Genomic DNA, 13,680 nt, shown 5'->3' on the forward strand with positions numbered 1-13,680 from the left:
AAAGGACTATCACATTGCAAGAGATGAAAGGCACACTACTTTTTGTGCCCTTTTAGACAAATAAGAACTACAATAGCTTAAATTAATTTTTTAATGTTTATTTATTTTTGAGAGAGAGAGAGACAGAAAAAGAGTGTGAGTGGGGGAGGGACAGAGAGAGAGGGAGACACAGAGGGAGACACAGACACAGAGTCTGAAGCAGGCTCCAGGCTCTGAGCTGTCAGCACAGAGCCCAATTCAGGGCTTGAACTCATAAACTATGAGGTCATGACCTGAGCCAAAGTCGGACACTTAACCAACTGAGCCACCCAGGCGCCCCATATTAAAATCGTTATATTTATCAATTCAGACTTCCAATAAATAGTAAATACAAACCAGTTTGCTGGACATTGCAAATACAATGATGAATAAGACAGATACACTTCTGTGATTCCTGCCCTCACAGAGTACATTCTGGGACAGGACAGATAATAAAATCACAACAAAGTAGATAGAAAAATACATGATATGGGAACACACTGTAAAGGACTAACCTGGTCAAAGATTCTGAGAAATGTTCCCAGGGAAATTGTACAAGTTCTGTTAGGTATGTCTAGTCTGAAATTCAGAGAAGAGATTTGAGCCAGAGTACAAAGTGGAACATTCATCTGGAGATGCCACTTTAAGGCTTAGGGATGGAAGAAATTGCCAAGGTGGACAATATTAAGTAAAAAAAGAGGGGAGAACTGAATCTTATTGGTCTAATAGCTGAAGGGGAAACTGCAAAGGAAATAGAAATAAAAGTAGCCAAAGAGGTGAGGAAGCAAGGAGATTGTGGAGTGTCTGGAGCAAACAAAGAGGATTTGGAAAAACAAAAACTGACACGGAACATTAAATGCTGCCAAGAGAACAAACAAGAACTAAAAAGTATGCATTGGGTTCACCAATGTGAAAGTCATTGCTTTTGGTGAGAGAGGCTCCTGGAATCTGGTGGTTAGAGGTAAGGAAGTGTTTCAGAAGCCAAAGTGCAGGGGGAAGTAAGGAGAAAAATATAGTGATGATAAACAACTTTTTCTAGAAATTTTACTGTGGAATAGAGGACAATGTAGGACTGTATTTGGAGGGAAATATGGGAAAAAGGAAATTTCATCTTACTTTTAAGATGAGATAGCAAATATAAAGGCTGACTCTAGGGATGGTGTAGCAAACGAAAGCTTGGAGACATAAGGAAGACCGTAGGGGTTAATCAGTGGCAGTTTCCAAGAAGGCTGGAGAAGAGAATTCCTGTGTGACTTAATACTCATCTATTTGTGATTACAAATGCCTGCTCTCTGCTAGCTTCTCACCTCTTTGAGGATAGGAATCGCATTTGTATGGTTCATAATTCTCTACTTAGTGGCTGGCCCAGTGCTGGAACAGTCAGATGCTCAGGAAATAATTGAAGAGAACCAGACACCAGAAGAGGCTATTTGTCTGACACTTGGGGAGGCACCTCCTCCTCCTTGATGAGAAGGCATGAAAGAGGACTGTGAGGAGGAAGGGAGAAATGTGAGGAATTTTCCAACTGATATCTTTAATCTTCTCTCTGAAATGAAGAATAAAAAAAAAATAAGGAGTTAATAATGTAGAAGGCTTGAAGAGAATAATGTTTTCACACTGCTAATGTGAAACAAGATTTATAGATAGAGAACCATCAAGGAGTAGCAAATGACAATCTGTGATGAAGACACAACTAAGTTGTGTTAGATGTTCATATATAGAACATACTTCTTCAAGTCAGAACTATCAAGGAAGTCACGAAGGAGAAAAAAAAAACCTTCTCGTTGACTCTGAAAATTGTGTGTAGGAGAAGGAACAAGGCTATGGGATTGGGGGAGGAGCAGGCACAGAAGCTCAATGATAGAATTTGGCCTTTTGGAACCTATAGGAATCGTGGCTATATTGAGCTGAAGTTCCCTTTAGGCACTAAAATGAAAGAATTTGGGGCAAGGGGCAGGGGTGGGGAAAGGCAGGGGAGGTTCATGAGCATCCTCAGCCATTTCATAAAATGCCTATTTTGCCTTAATTAAAGTTCCCCAACTTCATGCTAAATTCTTCTTTTTTGTTTGAGAACCACTGGCTTAGACAATGGTGATTTCATCCCTTGGCTGTTAAGTAAGCCCCAACAATGTCTTTCATAATATCTCCTTGCTCTTTATTTTGGGCTTTCCTGTCAAATTTCATAGCTTCCTTTACATCCACCTATTTCACTCTCATACTGCTGGTATACCAGATGTTCCCTTAATTTACTGGAACTTCAGTTCCCATGACATTTTTTTTTTTTACTCAGTTGGTTCCTACTGTTCAATGTCTGCCTAGGCAAAACTCCATTGTAATCACTTCAACTACTTTCACCAGTACCCCAATTTCTAGACTGTTTACCACCCTCTACCTACGTATTCTAAATCTTGCCTCAATCCAGCAATTTGACTCTTCTGCGACTACAGAAAACTGATGAAGAAAATTGCTCAACTATAAAGGATGAGAGTATTCACATTCACATTAACATCCAAATGCTGCTTGGAAATACTCTCATCTTACTCTAATTTCCCTTGGTATTTCTATTCCTCATTACTTTCCTCTTAATTCTTGCCATGCTGCTATTTTCTGTCAGAAAGTAGTCTTATAATTTCATTAAAAAAAAGAGAGGCCATACTACATCATTCCACTTTCCTTCAAGAAACTCATTTTCCCTACCTCCATCCCTGCCCTGCTCTAGGTACAATACATACATGTACACACGCACCACGTACCTGCAAACGTATCCTCACCCCATCCTATCTTTACTTGCTCTCCTTCTCTCTCTGTAAAAGATATTTCTTCTCTTGCCTTCCTAGAGCCAATCCTTACATTTGCTTTTTGATTCAGCTGTTACTGCCTGCATTCATTTTCTATTGCTGCTGTAAGAAATCACCATAAATTCGGGGCCCTAAAACAACACAAATTTGTTCTCTTACATTTCTGGAAGTAAAGGTCTGAAATCAATTTCACAGGCTAAAGTCAGATTTTGGCAGGGTTGGTTCCTTCAGGAGGCTCTGGGGGAGAATCCATTTCCTTGTCTATTTCAACATCTAGAGACCAACTGCACCCCCTTGGTTTATGACTCCTCTCTCACAGCATCAACCTCTTGTTTCCATCATCAAATCTCCCACTATTCACATTGGGTCTCTTGCCTCTGTCTTATAGGGATGCTTGTGATTACATCATGCCAATCTAGATAATTAAAGATAATTTCCTTACTCTCAAGACTCTTAATCACATCTGCAAAGTCCCTTTTTCCATGTAAGGTAACTTGTTCACAAGTTCCAGAAATTAGGACAGGACATCTTCATATTATTCTGTCCAACCCACTATCTCTTCTAGAATTTTGCTTCATGGAGTCCCCTCTGTTCTCCTGCATCCTCACTATTCCCCTGCTGGATCTATCCTCCCAGCTAGTAAACCTGCTTAACTGTTTCTTATCTTATTCAGGTACAGTCATTGACTCCTTTTTCTTTTTACTATGATGATCTGTTTGCATGATCTTATTTCACTCCCTAATTCTATCTATTGCTTATGAAAAAATGACCTCCAAATTTGTAATTTTCCAGTCTATCCAACTGCCCACTGAGAATCTCCACCTGCATGGCCTAAAGGTATCTTAAACTCAGCATGTCCAAAACTGACTGTGAAAGCTGCTTTTCTCATTCCTCTAATTTCTGGCTCAGTTATCGGTGTCTCAGTTAGCTAAACTGAGCAAGAGAATCACTTTTAAACTGTACTCTTCCCCTCTGCATTTAATTGTCCTCTGTGGTGAATATAATTGTGGATCTTTGCTTGCTCAATATCTATTCCAATCTCCTTTTACTGTTTCTTCCCATACTAAAAAGGCTTAAAAACTAAACAATGACATTTCCCAGAAGCCCTTGAAGCTAGATCTGATGGTGATTCAGATGCACTTGTGTGAGGCTTGATTCAAAGTTGAATTTAGAAGGAAGAGAAGCAGGCCACTAGGCATACATTTTGCTGGTGCACATTAAACAGATAACATGGTTGTTCTAGCAAATTCCAAAATCATCACATGATATTTATAATCAGAGCAAGAGAAACAATTCCCTCGGCAGCCTAATTCTGCTGTGACAATGAGAATTATTTCTGGAAGTTCAAGCTAGAATCTAAATCTTTAACCCTTCCAAACATTCCACAAACCATTTATATTCTGTTTAAAATATAAAACAAAAAAACCTTTCTGCTTTAACTGGCCATAGTGGATTTGTTCTCTGCAACTGAACCCTGACAAAAATAGTTACAAAATTATATGGGTGTTTATTCCTAAGTATATGTTATATTGTTTTATGTGTATTCATTGCCTTAGTTTGGGCCCTTACAGTTTCTTGTTTGGGCTGTTACCATGACTTCCTAATTGGTTGAGCTAATCCTATATCTCCACAGGCCTTAACTGCTTCAAAGGTACTTCATTAATTGGGGTTACACCCCAAGGTCTTTATGATGGTAGGCAAATTCTTCATTTACCAGCTCCTGCACGTCTGTCCAACCTCACTTCCTACCAAGCTTACATGCTTATTTTATGCTTTAACCATCAGGTTCCAAACACAACTCACTAGGTTGTGGTTGTGTGATTCCCTCTCTGTGTCCATCTCGCAGACACCTAAGTTGCCTTCAAGGTCCAATTCCAATATATCCTTTTTTTTTGGTAAAACCTTCCTTGACTCATTTTGACAGAGGTAGAGACCTCTTCTTCTGTGCATTGCCTTATTATGTATCTGCTACTGTTTGTCCTCTTGAGGCCTCATTTAATTCAGGAAGCATGCACATTCATCTTTTTATTCCTATACCCATCAAGGACCTCAATCCACATGGAAAATACACCCTCAACAAATGTTTGAGCAATGAAAATATCAGTTACAGAAAATAGAATAAAATAGGAGAGTAGCAGTCCATTCCCCACTATCAATAAATATTTATCAAATACCACCTAAGTTAGAGTCTAGAAATATGATGGTAAAAAGACATTCTTTCTTAGCGCTTATAGTCTGGGTGGGAGATAGTTAAAAAACAAATAAAACATTAAAAAAAAAAAAACCAACAACTGGTAATAAGTAATAAATACCCTAGAAGAAACAAGGGGATGAAGAAGATCTGAAACTCTGAGATTACTAAAGAGAATTTCAGCTTAGGAGGGACAAAATTAAATTTGCATGTATCCATGGTTTAAAAGGAAAGCTTTAAACCTTTTGTAAAGTTCCTTATATCCTCCTTGGAGCTGAATTCTCCAAATGGTTGCCTTGTTCCCCCAACCCTAGGCTCACTGTCCTCAGAGTCTGTACTTCCTCCAGTATTCCCTCTGTTTTTGGTAACCCCCTATCCTTGCTTCAGAATGAAGTTTCCTTCTTGGTTCTCCAAGGTTGAATTAGTCCAGAATGATGTCTCTGGGCTTCTGTAGGACAGACCAGCATGGGGGCAAAGTCAAGTCCTGACTCTCTTGAGATTTCCATCTCTAAGTAGATTATGTGAATGCCTCTCAACTTTCTAATTGCTTAGTGGATGTTGGTTAGATGGCTTTCTCTCCTCCTCCCTACCCCCCCCCCCCCCCCCCCCCCGTCACACACACATACCTACCAAGGGTAAATATTAATTCTTAGAATTTAAGCCATAATAAAATAAAGAAACTTTTTGTTCAAAGGCATATAACTTACCAGATTGCCTCTCTCAAAGTAAAGCTAGGATTTCCCATTGTTACTGAGCATCTTCTATGTCCCAGGTATGTGCTTCATGCTGGGGATACAAAAACAAGTACCAAATAGTCCCTTCTTTCAAATACTGACAGTCTCATCTACCTTGGAAAGATTTTTGAATCTCCAACCTTTTCTCTCCATCTCTACTCCCTTGTCTGTCTTCATTGCTTACCTGGAACAGCTTCAACAGCTTCCCCTGGCTTCCCTAAACTTAAGGTTCTATTTCATTTTCTTTTCTAGTACTTGTTAAAGTAGACCTTATTTTATTTTTCAAGTCTGTTTCCCCATCTAGACTGTAAGTTCTTTGAGAGAAAGGGTCCAGTTTTGCTCACCTTTTCTACTTCTAACACAATACTCAGCAGATAATGATGCTCAGTAGATGTTTTCTAAGTTTATTTATTTATTTTGAGAGACAGAGTGTGTGCACTCAGGGGAGGGAGGAGGGGCAGAGACAGAGATTCCCAAGCAGGCTCCGTACCTTCACTGCAGAGCCTGACTCCGGAACCCATGAACCCTGAGATCAAGACATAAGCCAAAATAAGAGTCTGACACTCAACAGCTCAACCGATTGAGCCACCCAAGCGCCCCAGTAGATGTTTTTCTAAATCAGCATCTCTTTAGTTCAGAAAAGATCATCCAAGTGACAATCAGTAAATTTCTAAACTCCTGTTAAATATTTGAGACAAATATGAACCATCTTTTTTGCTGTTGGGAAAATGGAGTTTCTAGGAAAAGAAGCAAAGCAATCACTTGCAATTGTAGTCTTCCTTTCAGAGCTCTTTCCTGTGTAAAAGAATTTTGTAAACAGTAAAGAATGATCTCTATGTAAATAAATATCCTTATTATATTAATCCTGAGACATAGCTGTGGAATATGTGTTTTAAGTATTCTTGTGTTTTTAAGTATCCTCATTTCACAAATGCAGGTACTGAGAAATACATTAGTGAATGACTTTAGCCGACCAGCCACTCAGACCAGGGCTCAGTTCTTCTGATGCAAGCAAGCACTGTGAGATCTCTCAGTAAATTGTTTTTTGTGGTTTTTGTTGTTGTTGTTGTTGTTGTTTTTATTTGAGTTGCCGATGATTTTCTTTAGACTTCCTACCAATGGGTAAAAGAGCCCAAGAGGAGGGAGGAGTCATATGACTGAGGCTTGACTTGGTTCTGACTGGCTCTGGGTTTGATCCAAGTCCCAAAGTCACAGTACTTTCTATGTTAGTCGTGGATCACATGAAATAATACATGCCTAAGTTCTGTAGTCTATGAGGACTCTGTGCAGCACCTTTTCTGTTTTCTCCCCAGACCTTGTAGATCACTTGTGATAGTTGCTGTGTTTTCTCCTGGCTTTAAGACACCAAATTGGAAAAGATGAATTTAATGCAAGACACTATGAATGCTTAATGCTAATGCTAATGCATGCTAAATGCATGCTAAATATATATAATACATATTATATATATTTACAGATTTATATGTTATAACGATATATAATATATATATGATGAGACTATAATAAAAAATAAAATAAAGTAGAATACAAATACCCCAAAGGGACGAGTGATTGTTTTATTCCAAGTCTTTTTTTTTTTTAAGATTATTTATGTACCTTGAGAGAAAGAGAGAAAGAGAGAATGGGGGAGGGGTAGGGAGAGAGAGAGAGAGAGAGAGAGAGGGAAAATCCCAAGAGATTCCACACTGTCAGCACAGAGCCTGACTCAGGGTTTGAACCCACGAACTGTGAAATCGTGACCTGAGCAGAAACCAAGAGTTAGCCGTTCAACCAACTGAACTACCCAGGCACCAAGTCTCTCAATAACACAAAGAAAAAACACTTGCCTTTTTGTAGTTTCCCTCCTTTTTATCACTCCAAACATAAAATAAATATAGAGTTCTAAATACATGGCCAATAAAGGCCATTTAAACTTGAATCAAATGCATTTGTACCAAAAATAACTGAATATTTGCCTTTCAGTTATATGGATCCTGCTCTGTTTGTCTTTTCCTAAGAAGATCTGTACATTAAGTTGCTGACATTTGAGTGGTAGCTGAAGCCAGTTTTGAACTGCATTTCAGTTCATGTTATAATGATTAATTGTGGCTTAATAAATTAATAACATCAAGTTAATACTTTCTTAGAGATTTGAAAAATCGCAGACATCAGTCTTTAGGAAAAATCCCTTTAACTTAGTCCATCATTTCATATCTAACCAGTGATGTTCAAAGTCCTGACCTAATTCAGAATCTCTTCACAACTATCCACACAAGTACTTGAGGGGGTAAGTTTTTAAGCCGAATGCATCATGTATGTCTGGATAAAAACCCAAGGAACTTTTCCCAAAATGTAGTTACACATCCCGCTCTCCGGTTCGCCAATGTGATCGCCTAAAACCTAGTGAGTTTCCGAAGCTGTAGGACCAGCCACAACTTCTTTGTGAGGCCAAGAGTCCCACTGCCCTGCCGCACCACCCCAATTCAAGGGCATGTCCCGAGGCAATGCCTGTGTCCTTTCAGGCTGAAAGCTTTATTTGTCTGCAGTTCAGCTGAGACCCCAGAGACAGAGCCGCATTGACAACCCACCCACTCTTCAAGGGGGTCACCTGTTGCCTCACCCAGGTCAGGGGAGGTCAGCTTCTCAACAGGAATTTTTAAAAAAGAGGCAGGCACGGGTCTGTCCATAAAAGGATCTCTTTGAGGTTGGTAAAAAAAAAAAAAAAAAAAAAAAAGAAAAGAAAAAGAAAAAGAAGAAGAAAGGCAGGGCATTTTGTGTTCCCAGTTAGACCCTCTGGAACAAGGCCGCCTGAGAACAGGCCTGTGAGCACTTCTTATTGGAGGCCAGCCAGCGGAGGCAGCCCAGACGATTTTCACAGGACCTCTTGCTGCCACCGCTCACCCACGACAGCCTAAATTGGAGTCAGGGCGGCCACCTCCTGGCCCCGCCCCCCACCCCCACCCTGGGCGTCTGCTGAGCAGCACAGGGCTTTACTGGAGCAGCTGCCTCCTGACAGGATCAAGTAATTTAGGGTCAAGGACAGGAAACCAGATTCACACAGACAAGCAAGATGAAAAACTGACATTTGCTGATGACCATATGGAGCCTTCACTCTTCTTTGCCTCCTTCCCTCCTACTGAAAAGGTCAAGAAATCCACTCCGGAAACCCTTTCTCACACAATACCCCTCTAACTCAATATACCTGCTGAATAACAATTCAGGCACATTCTGACACAAGTGGCGGGCCTTGTGCAGTTCCCGGGACTGTGGTTTATGTCCCTTTGCCTCCTTCTCTTCCCTCCAGAGACCTCGGGCACATTTAAGTGAACAGCCCAGTGTGCTGGGCTTGCACAGCGTGGGAAATCAGGGGCGAGGGCTGCTGTGGGCAGCGCTCAGCCTGCTGTGGGAAGGAACCACCACAGTTGCTGCAGGCTCATTGCTAGAGAAGAGAAAAGAAGCTGCCTGCTCCTGCCTCCCTCCCCCAGCATCAGAGAATCTTTCAAAGGAGAGGTGCCTTACAGCTCAGTGGAACCCCAGGGCTTGCTCTCTCCTATGTCCTCCTTCCTGCCCCCACTCCATGACAACCATGCATTTAGAAAGTTAGAATTAGGGGCATCTGGGTGGCTCAGTTCATTAAGTATCCGACTCTGACTCTTTGATTTTGATCAGGTCCTGATCTCAAGGTTTGTGAGATCAGATCAAGCCCCACGTGTTGGGCTCTGCGTTGACAGCACAGAAGCTGCCTGGGATTCTCTCACTCCCTCTCTCTCTGCCCCTCCCCTGCTCTCACTGTCTCTCTCTCCCTCTCTCAAAATAAATAAATTAACTTAAAAAAAAAAAAAAAGATAGTATTTGAGAGTATCTGAGAGTTCAGAAACCAAAAAGTAAACATGTGAAATTAGAAAGAGCTTGCCCAGACTTTCAGGGCTAACCCACCCTTCTTATTCCCAAATAGCTAAACCTCCCCTTGCCTCCAAAAACTGTCTGAAACAGAACAATTTTCTTTACTGCATTGCTTGAGATTTGTTGTTCCCACTTTTATATTTTATTTATTAAAAAAAATTTAATATTTATTTTTGACAGAGAGACAGAGTGCAAGCAGGGGAGGGGCAGAGAGAGAGAGAGGGGGACACAGAATCTGAAGCAGGTTCCAGGCTCTGAGCTGTCATCCCAGAGCCTGAGGCGGGCTCGAACTCATGAACCATGAGATAGTGACCTGAGTCAAAGTCAGACACTTAACTGACTGAGCCACCCAGGCGCCCTTCCACTTTTATATTAAAAAGAAAAAAAAAAAATGTGAATACCTCTAGAAAAACCTGAATGTGCTGCAGTATTTCATGCCTCAGTCTTTGGCCTCATGCTCTGTTTTCTGTCTCCACAGGGCAAGGATGCTATCTTGCCTTTCTCCAGGCCCAGCTCAAATATCCCCTTCTCGGTGAAGCCTGTTTCGTGCCCTCAAATTCTCCCTCTTCTCTGCACTCTGTAATGCAGTTATTCTATACTCTGAAGGTACCACTACTACTTAGTTTTAATGAAGTTTTTTAGCTACCACCAGTGAAGCATGGATTTTAAGGCTCTTCTCCAGGCACTGCAGCATGGAAACTTCACCAGAATCCTTAACCCAATGTCCCTGTGGCCAACCCCAGGCATTTGTGGGGTGGCTGGGGGACACTGCGGCTAACAACGTTGTCGGCTGGAGCTCACAACCTTGGCTTCATTTGATCAATACTCTAAAACAAGCCCCTTAGTGGCTCTAAGCGACCCAGATCCAAGCACAATTAAAGGCGAGTCTACTCACTATCATGGGGAGTGTAGATTTGGGACCATGGCTCTCAGAAACAAACCTATCCAAGAAGATCCAGGAGGAAAACAAAAGAACCCCAGCATCATCCACAACACAGCCTCTTGTGGCACCAAGTCTTTATTAGATTTGGTGTGTGTTCTTTTGGAATCTGCACATGTTTTATTGTTGTTTGTTCAAGCCTGAAGCAGTCTTGTCTCTCTCAGCCTGCTCGCTCGTCAGAGGCTGATGGATGCCAGTTACTGTTCAGCTGCTGGTAGATTGCTATTTGAACGAACCACATCTGAGGGCGCTGGTGCTGGTAAAGCATCTTTTTAGTTGAATAATGCAAGACAGCACATTTGGGGAGGTGGAAGTCGTGCAGTGGTAGTTCAGAAGGAAGACAAAGAGGAAACAGACCACTGACTCTGGTGGGAACCAGGGTGGTATGAGGCATCCCGCACGTAGAGACAAAGATCCCAGTAAATTACCACGATGCCAAACAGAGGGCCCCGCCAGACACGATGGAACCGCATCCCTCCTTTGTCCAACATTTGAGAGCAAAATCACAGTATGTGCTTTTGTCATGTTCAGCCAAGAGAATTAAAAGACATGCTTAGTTTCTCTTTAAAACCTTTGCCAAAGGGATGGATTACAGCCCTCCCTCTTTGCTGATTCACTTGGTCATACCTAGTCACATCACACCAAAAGGAAGTGAGCACTTTGTGTGCATGGTTTTGTGCAAATTTCCTTATCAGTTGCTTGTTGTTTTAATTGAGAAACAGGGAAGGAAAGGTGGGGTGCACCTGGACTTTTCTGTGCTGCAAGCTCTCAGGTATTTTACAAAAACACATTGCAGACACCAGGGATCTTTTAGGCTATTGAATAAGTTGTAAGAATCTCCTGAGCTTGTTCTAAGTTCCAATTCCTTCTTCTGCCTGAGATAATCTCATTTATGAACTTGAGATCATGTTGAAGAGACATAAAGAATCTTCAAAGTTTACTTAAACAAAACTCGTACAAGAGGCTTAGGGTCTGCTGAAGAAAACAGTATTCTTTCGAACTTACAAATAATAAAGGTTGTGAAAATGTTTCATGAATAAAAGGATGTTAATGTCTTATAATGATGAGAAATTGCCTTTGGAAAAATTCAAGTCATGGCTTTGACAATAAAGCATTAAATATACTTTAGATTTATAATGCCCCATTGGCTATCTGCAGAAGGTGAAGTATGCATAAAAAGCCAAATTGATGCAAGGCTCCCCTCAAATGCTGGAAGAGGAAAAGTACAGAGAATAGAGCTGTGTTATAAAACCCTGGGGTGGTCTTCCTCAAAGCAGCCCCCAAAAGGCTCAAGATGACTTTGGAACATAGTAAAACTTAAAACAAAGGAAACCAAATAAAATCTGCAGAATCATTGCATGGTAGGAAGCCAAGGCTGGGAATTTAAGAGCTGTGACCTCTGGCCATCCCTGATGCCATCCTCTGCCTTTGTGACCCCCAGTCTTGTCCCATATAACATTCCATCTCTGAGGTGCCTTGGTGACATTCATTCATTGATTTATGTATTCAATTTTTTTCAAGAAATGTTTACTTGAGTGCCCACTATTTGAGCGCCCTGTGCTGGGTGTTGCTGGATTTACATGCATTTCTCGCGTGTTCCTTACAATCCTACCCTATGAAGTAGGTGTGGTTGTTGCTTCAACTTACAGATGAAAAAACAGACTTTGGCCAGTTTTTCCAAGGACAGAAATCTATGAAAAGATTTGCCTGGGATACAAATTCAGGAGCCCAGGTTTTAACCACAACACAACCTTAAGTAGAGGTATAACCAGCCCTCAGGAAACCCTCCATGAGGGGAGGAGACAAAGCATAGCTTGTACACGTGCAGATACAACCCAATGCATTGTCCTGTGAGAGAACAAGAGCTTGAAGTTCAAGGAAGTGGGCTAGAAGGGGGAAATCACCAATGACTGAGGTAACTGTAGGTAGCTTCAGAGGGAGGTAGGATTTGAGCTGTGTGTTGAAGGATACATAAGATTTTAGAACTGTATCATAATCATACATCAAACCTAACTAAAACAGAATAACCTGTGATTGTCCTGCTCTTTCTTTCTTTTTTTGTTTTTTTTTTTTAATTTAAAACTTTTTTTTAATGTTTACTTATTTTTGAGAGAGAGAGAGAGAGTGAGCTGGAGTCGGGCAGAAAGAGGGAGACACAGAATCTGAAGCTGTCAGCTCAGAACCTGGTACAAGTCTCCAACCCACGAACCGTGAGATCATGACCTGAGCTAAAGTCAGACACTTAACTGACAGAGCCACCCAGACACCCCTGTGTTGCTGTTTCTTATACCTCAGTCCCGGAGTCATTTTTCAGCTGCCCCTCACCAAGTCTTTGACTAAAACATTTGAAAAGACTCATGAATTCATTTCTCCTTCTCTCCCTGCAACTGCTAAATTGATTCAAAGCCTGGTTATCCCTTACCTGGAACACGTCTGCATTAGAATTCTTCCTCCTCTGCTCCAGTGCTCCTCACTGCTAGGGCAGGATGACATGGCCTTCCTACTCACCGCTGGGGTCCAAAACTAGAAGAGCACCTGCCAAGGCCAATAAATAGGAAGTTCATGTGATATGCCAGGCATGTAGATTATGAAGACATACTAGGATCTGTCCCATGATCTTTACCTGGAAAACTAATGGAAATAAGAGCAGCAGGCTGGGTTATTGACCGTTAAGCCATTGTTTTGGGCCTAAGAGGTATTCGGAGCAGAGAAAACCCAATTTCCATCTTCACATGACTGCAGTATTGTTGTGAGCCAAAGCACAGACATGCGATGGAACAGTGCTACGAGGGCTGCAGAAGCTGGATGAGTGACACACATTGGACCCAGGAGAGTTGTTCTGAAGAGACAGGTGCCACTCACAACTGAGATGGCCCATTCCCAGAAATTTGGGTTTGAGCAAGAGGCTCAATTAAATTTAAATTTAAATTTAATCAGGATTTAAATTTAAATTTAATCAGGATTTAAATTTAAATTTAATCAGGATTTAAATTTAAATTTAATCAGGATTTAAACCAGCAGAAAGAAGTATAAAACATATTTCAAGGGAAAGAATACATACTTATTCCAGCATTACTCAAAATGATGCCATTAAGC

The 13,680-nt window shown here is 41.2% G+C and overlaps 1 long non-coding RNA gene across 1 annotated transcript; it reads right to left on the reverse strand.

Moving 5' to 3' along the window:
• Positions 1-322: 322 nt before the first annotated feature.
• On the reverse strand, positions 323-13,420 carry LOC123385716. Its single transcript, XR_006598679.1, has 3 exons — positions 13,007-13,420; positions 5,715-5,793; positions 323-1,564 (listed from the first exon to the last, which is right to left on the reverse strand). It is a non-coding gene; the product is annotated as an uncharacterized LOC123385716 (long non-coding RNA).
• Between the last annotated feature and the right edge of the window lie 260 nt (positions 13,421-13,680).

The sequence above is a fragment of the Felis catus genome, chromosome B2, assembly GCF_018350175.1.
Source record: "Felis catus isolate Fca126 chromosome B2, F.catus_Fca126_mat1.0, whole genome shotgun sequence".
In the NCBI taxonomy this organism is placed as follows: domain Eukaryota; kingdom Metazoa; phylum Chordata; class Mammalia; order Carnivora; family Felidae; genus Felis; species Felis catus.